The 9,684-nt window shown below is 38.6% G+C and overlaps 1 pseudogene; it reads left to right on the forward strand.

Annotated features, from left to right (window-relative positions):
- The first annotated feature begins 2,343 nt into the window (after window positions 1-2,343).
- On the forward strand, window positions 2,344-6,722 carry LOC127212397 (BRCA1-A complex subunit RAP80-like; annotated as a pseudogene).
- Window positions 6,723-9,684: the final 2,962 nt, after the last annotated feature.

Raw genomic sequence — 9,684 nt, forward strand, 5'->3', positions numbered from 1 at the left:
ATTGAACTAGAAATGATCATAATGAGTGAGCTAACCCAGAAGCAGAAAGACTCAAATGGTATATACTCACTTATAACTGGACACTAGCCCAAGGGGCAGGTCCCATGAAAATCTGCACCTATCAGGAAAGTGGTATAGAGGTGAGAACATCCTATTGAGACTCTAGGTGAGAAAAATATAGGGGATAGGGAAGTAGGTGGATCCAGAGGGTCCTAGAAACCTACAAGAGGAACATTATGATGGGTGGATCTGAGCCCAGGGGTTCCTCTTGATCAAAGGCACCAACCAAGGACAAAACATGCAACCATCATCAAACCCCTACCCAGATCTAACCAAAGGACAGAACATTCTCCACAGTTAAGTGGAGACTGGGGACTGACTGTCACAGGATCTCTGGTGCCCCATATTTGGCCATGTCCCTTTGGTGGGGAGGCCCAATGGCACTCGGAGGAAGGATAGAGGACTACCAAGAAGAGACTTGATACCCTAGCACCATATTCAGGGGGAGGAGGTCCCCCTTGGTCACAGTCATAGGGAAGGGGGATTGGGGTGAAAGTGGGAGGGAGGGAGGAATGGAAGGATGTATGGAATGGGATAGAAAATGAGATGTAATATGAATTATTTTATCTTTCAATAAAAATGTGTTTAAAAAAAAAGATCTGTGGGTCTTAAATCATCTTCAAACCATTCTCCCATCAAGGAGAGGAAGAGATATTGATTATCTATGTGCAATCACCCAAAGTTGAAGCCATATGACATAACGCTGAGGCCATGTTAGCACATGGGAGAAGGAGGCCACACACACAAAAAGAGAAATGCTGAAAAAACAAATTATTCAATTTGAGGCTTCAAACTTTCAGATACATGAGGGGGAAAGACTATCGTGTCAGACACTGAAGTCTGTGGTACTTTATGGCGGGCCAAGCTGGGCGACGCATGCATGTACTATGAATAACGCCATCAGAAGTTTCATAAAATTTACAGATGCAACACATCCCACACAAGTCAAAATTATGCTTCTTCTGCCAAAATAGTCATCTGTAAATCTTTCCTGTACACACACAAATAAATAAATATGCAAATAAACAAACAAAGAAATTTCATTTTGTGAGGAAATATATATATATATATATATATATATATATGCCGTATGACTTCTTAAATGACATGCAAGAAAGACAATAACTCGGAGAAAGCAAAACCCTAGTCGTGCCTAGCATGTACACGTAAATGTGCTTATCCAACTTGACACATGCACGTTCACGTTTCTAAACTAATTTATGATACATGTGCTATTGGACTTTGTTAACAGTAATGTGGGTATGAAGAAACGGACTCCTAATCATGTGTGACTCTATTCCTATGGGCTCCAATACTCTTTTCTGGCCTACAAATGCTGCAGTAACGTATATGGTACAATGATTTTAGGCGAAACACCTATCCGTATCAAATAACTATAACCCTTCTTTTAAAAACACACACTAATGCATTCCTTAATTAAAAATGAACTTTTAAAAACTTATTTATGTATCATTGTGTATACAGTGCTCTGCTTGTGTGGGCACCTACATGCCAGAACAGGGCATCAGTTCACATTATAGACGGATGTGTGCCACCACGTCATGGTTGCTGGGAATGGAACTCAGGACCTCCAGAAGAATAGACTTCTGGTGTACAGGAAAAACACAGACAGAACACTGTACACATAAAGAATTTCAAATAGTCATTTATTAAGTGTTAAGTTACTGAGAAGACTAAATTTTACATATGTTACATAATGCCACATGGCCTGACCCAGGATAAAATAGGGACAGAAGCAAGAGTAAAACAATGACATATGTAAGGAGTTTTCTAAAGAAAGCAATTCTGAACACTTGTAGTGTCAATCAAAAGGATTTAGCTGTATCTTTGTGATTTTTGAAATGATTGCTCAGCATATACATGATGCTTGGAAACACTATTACTACTTCCTACAACAGGAAAATCATCTCCCTGAATTAAGTGTTATCATCACTGAAAATGTAAAATTCTACGCAAAGAAAGACATTAGTGATTTTTTTTGTGATGAAAATTAATTTTATTTTCATTGTTATTACTTTGCTCTTTTTTAAAATAATTACTATATTACATATTGTAGAAATAGGACTGAGAAGGAAAAAAGTGTATCCTTAGTTTATTTTGAATTTAAATTGTCTATTAAATAGAGTCAAATTCCAGAATGCATTTTGCATTTCCTTTACTAATATTAAACACTGATTTTTCTGATATATATATACACACACACACACACACACATATATATATTATTCTTCATAGTGAGAATTCAGTAATCAGTTTAACAATATGGATCTAACAGGTTTGAATCTGCCAGAATTAATATAAAATTGTATAAAAATCAAAGACTCAAAAATGGCTTCTTGTGGCCCTGTCTTCACTTTCAGGTCCATCTGATGACTGACCACACCATTGTGTCTTTATCTATTGTTCTTCTTTCACAGTGTTTTGTGGGTTGTTTTTATTTCCTTGCTTTGATTTTTTCAGACACAGAAATTTAAAGGTGACAAAACTTTTTTTCTTAAGCTATTTTTCATTTAAAATAAAATTATTTTCATTTGTTTTGGATTTTTTTTTTGTTTTCATTTTTTTATTTTTAATTTGTTCACTTTATATCCCTATTTGTAGCCTACTTCTTCGCGACTCCCAGTCCCACCTTCCCTCCCTCATTACACCTCTATGCCTCACCTAGGCCTCAGAGAGGGTGGTCCTCCTCCCCTAACATCTGACCTCAGCCTATCAATTCTCATCTGGACTGAGTGTATCGTCTTCCTCTGTGGCCTAGCAAAGCTTCCCTGACAGGGAGAGGTAATCAATGTGTGGGCACCAGAGTCCATATCCATAATACTCTCCACTTCCCACATTATAGAAAACACAAGAGGACTGTGCTGCCTATGGACTATATCTCAGCAGAGGGCCTAGGTCCTCACCTTGCATGGTCCTTGGTTGGTGCACCAGCCTCTGTTCACCCTCCTCCTCTGCCAGGATTTGTTGGCTCCACTGGTCTCCTTGTAGAGCTCCTGTCCTCTCCAGCTTCTTCTTTGCCCCAAATCTTCCATATGACTCCCTGTGTTCCACCTAGAAGTTTGGATGTGAGTATCAGCATCTGCTAGGATGCTCTGATGGGTGGTGGAGTCCTCCAGAGGACCTCTATGATAGGCTTTCATCCTGTTGCTTCTATGCAATTGTGCCTACTGACTATTGTATTTGCCCTTCAGATCAGTAATTAAGCACTCTCCATATGTTCCTCCTCATTATTTAGCTTCTTTAGGTCTGTGTATTATAGTGTAAGTAACCTATACTATGTGATCAATATCTGCTTATAAGTAAGTATATATCATGTGTGTCTTTATGGGTCTAGGTTACCTCACTCTGGATGATCATTTCTAGTTCCATCCATTGGCCTGCAAAATTCAAGGTGTCCTTGTTTTTAATAGCTGAGTATTATTTCATTGTGTAAATGTACCTCAGTTTCTTTATCTATTCTTGGTTGAGGGACATCTAGAGTTTTTTTTTTTTTTTTTTTTTTTTCAGATTCTGGCTATTACCAATATAGCTGCTATGCACATAGCTGAGCAAATGTCCTTGTTTTATGGTGGAGCATCTTTCAGGTGTACGCCCAGGAGTGGTATAGCTGAGTCTTGAGGTACAACTATTCCCAATTTTCAGAGATCATGGCTTCCTCTCCCCCATCTTCTCCCAGATCCTCCCTAACTTCTACATTCCACTTTCATACTCTCTTTCTCTTTCTTAAGAGAACAAACAAGCAAATAAAAACACATAAAACAGAAATAAAATCAACATACTAACAAAACAGGCAAAGAAAACAAGAAATATACATATGCCAACATAGACACACACACACACACACACACACACACACCATAAAATCACACACACACACAAACCATTATATGTATTTAAATTGCTATGGTGTAATTAGCAAAATAATGCAAAACAATAATACACATATTCTACAAGCATATTATGTTTAGAATGTTCATACCCACAGTTTTAATAATAATAAAATATTGTTGAACGCAGTAAATTTCTCAAAGCAAATATCTCTTAACTCTATGCTAAAGTAGATTCATAAGAATGATAAATATTAGCTACTGATAATAAGATTTTGCATTTCTGTCAAGATAATTTAATTTTTATTTTTTTTTATTTCAGAAATCTCAGTACACTGAAGGAGTAAAAAATTGTCTCTTTCTTGAAGACCCAGCAGGCAAGGGTAAAAGTTCTGAAACAAACTGAGTTTAGAGATTTCAACATAGCAAAGTGAAGGAAGAAGAAAATCTAAAAGCAGTGTAGACTGTCATCTCCCATGAAAGGCACTAGAGCTCCAACTGAGTGTAAGGTATTGCTGATACCACAGAATCAACTGTATCATAAAAGGTTATGGTTGGATCTCATCTACTTTTACATTCAAATCTGCATTCTAAGTAGCACTAAGCCTTGAAAAGTGGAAAGAGGCCTCCCATGTTCTCTACTTCTTCCCCCCCCCCCATGTGGCATTTATTTATTTATTTATTTTGTTTTGTTTTGTTTTGTTACTTTTTTTATTAATTTATTCTTGTTACATCTCAATGTTTATCCCATCCCTTGTATCCTCCCATCCCCCCCCCATTTTCCCATTATTTCCCTCCCCTATGACTGTTCCTGAGGGGGATCACCTCCCCCTGTATATGCTCACAGGGTATCAAGTCTCTTCTTGGCTACCTGCTGTCCTTCCTCTGAGTGCCACCAGGTCTCCCCCTCCAGGGAACATGGTCAAATGTGAGGCACCAGAGTACGTGAGAAAGTCATATCACACTCTCCACTAAGTATGGAGAATGTTCTGACCATTGGCTAGATCTGGGAAGGGGTTTAAAGTTTACCTCCTGTATTGTCCTTGGCTGGTGCCTTAGTTTGAGCGGGACACCTGGGCCCAAATCCGCCTATCATATTATTCTACTTGTAGATTTCTAGGACCCTCTGTAGCCTTTTATTTTGCTATTCTCCCATGCATCTCTCATTTAGAGTCCCAATAGGATGCCCTCCCCTCTGTCCCAGTTTCCTGGTAAGTGAAGGCTTTCATGGAGGTTCTCTACTTCTTGAGGAGTTGAGGCTGCTCAAAACCACCAGCTTTCGGAAGGTGCTTGGTGGAACGGGTGGCACTGGGGCAAAAGGAAGCCACAAAGAAAGAAAAAAAAATTAAAGATGCCTCTGGATGCCAGGACTTGGAGAAGCAAGATCCAGAGTGTGCCAGTTCTGTAAGCATAAAGAAGGAACATTGATTTAAGGCCTTACTCATAGTGATATCTGATATTGATAGAGAGGAACAGAAGAAGAGAATGAATTGCAGAAAATGGAGACAAAACAGTCAAAAAAGATCCAAGTGTTTGGCTAACAGGAAAATTGCACAGATGTCAGAAGAAGAGCATTTTGCTTCGGCTCTCAAAATGAATGAGCAGGAAGCTAGGGAGGGGAACAACCAGGAGGAGAAAGAAGAGGAGCTCTTGAGGAAACTCATTGCTGAAGGCCTAAATAGCTGCTGGTCTCCTGATGCTACTGCTACCAGAGCTCGCCCTCTGGCTACTGTACCATCTTCACATTTCCATCAATAGACTCTGGAACTACTGAAGTCTTCTCAACATCTATTTGTTGAAGAAACTTCTGAAGAAGTTCTGACGATATAAAGGAGATGAAACTGTGCCTGCCTCACAGAGCACTGCAGCTTTGACCAGTAAGAGAAGCTTATTCTTCATGACAGAGAGTTAGGCAGAAGAAATCACTCTTTGCCCTGAGACACAATTAAGTTGCCCTGGGCCCCTTAACCCCAATAAAGAAGACTCTCCAGATAGCAGAGAGATCCCCGTTGAAGTAAGAATGACAGTGAGAGATGAGTAGATTGATAGTAGGGCAGACTGTAAGAAAGAAAATCCTCCTCCTGCATTCATATCTAGTACCCAGGTGTACTGTCCAGTGTGTGACCATGTCTTCCCTCCCACAAAGATTGAATGACATGCTATGTACTGCATGTGGTCTGGTGGAGCAGGAAACAGTGTTGACTTGGAGATGAAGAGAGGCCAAGAACAAAAGTGACAGTAGGACAGACTGTCCTGTAAATCAGCAAGAAGAAGTTTTATCTAGGTAAGTCCCTGCTCCCATTTGTCCTGTAAAGCAGCAAGAAGTTTTATCTAGGTAAGTCCCTGGTCCCATTTGTCCTGTAAATCAGCAAGAATAAGTTTTATGTAGGTAAGTCCCTGGTCCCATTTGGATAGTATCAGTGTCATGTAGAGGCCTGTCTCCAGCTTGCAAGAGTTGACAGAGGAGATGGGACTGAAGGAGTAGGAGAGCAATAGTATATGTCGCTGTTGAAGAGAAATAACAGCAACAGCTGAGGAAGTGAAAGGAAAAAGGCCACAGTCAAGGCCGACTCCTCAGTCTCTAGGAACAGTCTGAGCACAAGACTACAGGAGCAGAGCAAAACAATCCAAGTCTTCTGAAGCAAGAACCTTTAGGAAGCCCTCACCAGAGGTGGAAGAGGCTGGCTGTAGCAGAGAGATGCAGAATTCCCTCTAGAGCTCAACTTAAATGATTCCCTCATCATGTCTTTTGTTCCTGTTTCAGAAGCTACAAGTTGCCTAGCAGACATTAAAGATCAATTTGCTCTCTGGTAATAAACAATTCCAGGCTGAGGAAGGAGGAGATAATCTTGAATTTCTTCAGATTGGTGGTTGACAAGAACAATTATTGGTGTGTTAGTTGTGTTTGTTAATTATAGTGGTCCCTAGTTTGTTGTGAGAGTTTTGACCCTGCTGTTTTCACCACAGGCACCCATTCAGCATCCTGATTTTTATGTTTTATAAGATCTGTTTAGGCAACTGTGAATAGTATTCTGTTTTGCAAGAGTCTGTTTTAATTTGCTTATAGTTAAAGTTTAAATATATTTATCTTTGTATGACAAAAAGTAAAAAGATACAGTGGTTTGAGAAGGAGGAAAACACAAAACCCAAGAAATAAAAATAAGGCATTCTGAAAGGCTATTAGTTAATATCTTAGACAGAAGTTTGGGCATATCATTAATTGTAAAATTCTTTAAGGTAGAATAACAACTTTGCAATTTTTGTATTAAAGTTTGAACTTTATCTCAACAATAAGAAATCCCATTTGAATTATTATAGGTTTTGTAGTACACAAAGCAACTAGCAATTACAATTTCTCTGCTAGCTATGACAGTTTTTTGATATATTATGATCTTTGAACAGAATATGACAAGCTTCTAAATAGACTTTCTGGTGATGATTTCTAATACAGTACAAAATGGAAAGAGGCAGAGATTTCAGAAGACTTATTTAGTTAGGTCCCAATGATTTGGTAAATTTCATTTTGTGCTTGAGAGAAATAAACTCAAACATATATTTAGTTTTATTCTTTAGACACATAAATATAAATGCATATATTTATATATTTATAATATATAAATATATTAATATTATATATAAATATATAGAAATATATTTTCATTTATTTACTTAACCATTTTACAGCTTGACTTGAGCCTCCTTCCTCCTCTGTTTCCATCCCCACATTTAAGCCTTCCTTCTCCCACGCGATCATTCCTTCTCAGATAAGGGGAGACCACCCCCATGGACATCAACCCACACTGACACATCATGTAGCAACTGTATTAAGCACGTTATCTCCCACTGAGTCCAGACAAAGGCAACCCAAATACAAGAAGGGATCCAGTGGCACGCAACCAAATCAGAGACCGCCTCTGTTCCCATTGTTAATGGACCTACATGGTGACCAAGCTGCACATCTCTTACATATGAGTAGTGAATCAAGGTCCAGCTATCCATGCTTTTAGGGTGGTGGGTCAGTCTCTGTGAGGCCTCATTGGTCCAGCATAGATTACTCTGTAGGTTTTCTTTTGGGGTCCTTGACACATCTAGCTCCATCAATCCTTCCACCCAGTCTTTTACAAGACAGAGCAAACTTGGCCTATGGTTTGGCTCTTGGTTTTTGTACCAATTTCCATCAGCTGCTAGATGAAGTTATGCTAGGCTCCTATATGGAAGTATAGCAGAGTATCATTAATAGTGTCATGTATTGGCTCTCTCTCATGGGTTGGGTCTCAGGGTACGTCAGTCATTGGTTTTCCATTCCTTCAATCTTTGCTCGATTTTCATCCCTACACTTCTTGTAGGCAAGGACAATTTTGCATCAAAAAAATTTTATGGGTGATTTGGAAACCTAAATATATTATGATAAACCTCATGATGAACAAAAGACTATGAAGAAAAATTAAGATTTGCAATTTAAGGAGGAGATGAAGTAATAAATTTGGACATACAAGCTAACCCTAGGTCATCTATATGGAAGTACACAATATGTGCACATTTAAATAAAGAAAAAAGGTAATAAAGGGAATAATGTTTCCTTTAAAACAAAGAGCCAGTTATTATCTTCATTCTTTTTTCCAGATATTCATTTTATTTTTTTTTTTTTGTTCTGTATTTATTTATTCACTTTACATCCTGGCTATAGCCCCATCTGTCTTCATCTCCCTGTCTCACCCTCCCTCCCTTTCCTCCCTTATTCCTCAGAAAAGGGGAGTCCCAGTTCTAATCCATCTCTTCTCATGAAGTCTTATCAGGGCTGAGCATTTCTTCTTCGCCTGTGGCCTGGAAAGGCAGTCCTGCCAGGGGGAAATAATTGAAAAGCTGGCAGGAGAGTCCATGTCAGAGAAAGCCCCTGCTCTGCTTACTAAAGGACCCACATGAAACCAGATCTGCCCATCAGCTACTTCTTTGTAGAGGGCCTAGGTACAGTCCATGCAAGGTCCTTGATTGGTGTTTCAGTCTCAGCAGGCCCCTCTGAGCCCTGATTGCTTCCCCAGTTTTCTCCTAACTCTCCTATTGTATCTAGTTTTATTCTGAGATCTTTAATCCACTTGGACTTTTTTATGTGCAGAGTGATAAATGTGAGTCTATTTGCATTTTTCTACATATGCTCATACAGTTAGACCAGCACTATTTGTTGAATATGCTATTTTTTTCCATTGTATGATTTTTGCTTCTATTTGGAGCTCTGTTGGCTTCTTGTACTTTTCTGGGCATTTTTTTTTTCTTCTTTAGGTTGAGGAAGCTTTCTTCTACGATTTTATTGAAAGTGTTTTCAAGGCCATGAAACGTGAAGTCATCTACTTCTTCTATTGCTATTATTGTTAGTTTTAGTCTTTTTGTAGTGTCCCAGATTCATGGCAGTATTATGTCCGGAACTTTTTAGTTTTAACATTTTCTTTGACTGATGTGTCCATAACTTCTATGATATCTTCTACACTTGAGATTCTCTCTTTCATCTCTTGTATTCTTTTGTTGTTGCTTATGTCTTTAGTTCCTATTCTCTTTCATAAGTTGTCAAACTCTAATATTGCCTCAGATTGTGGGTTTTTGTTGTAGTTGTTGTTGGTGGTGGTGTTGGTGTTGTTGTTGTCTCTCATTCCCTTTTTAGGTATTAAACAGTGTTAGTCATTTCTTTCATTTCTTTCTCATGTTTGCATGAATTTTTCTGTCATTCTTTATAGTACTTATTCAATTACCTCATCTGTTTAAATGTATTTTGCTGTGATTCTTT

This window comes from Acomys russatus, chromosome 30 (genome assembly GCF_903995435.1).
Source record: "Acomys russatus chromosome 30, mAcoRus1.1, whole genome shotgun sequence".
Lineage (NCBI taxonomy): Eukaryota > Metazoa > Chordata > Mammalia > Rodentia > Muridae > Acomys > Acomys russatus.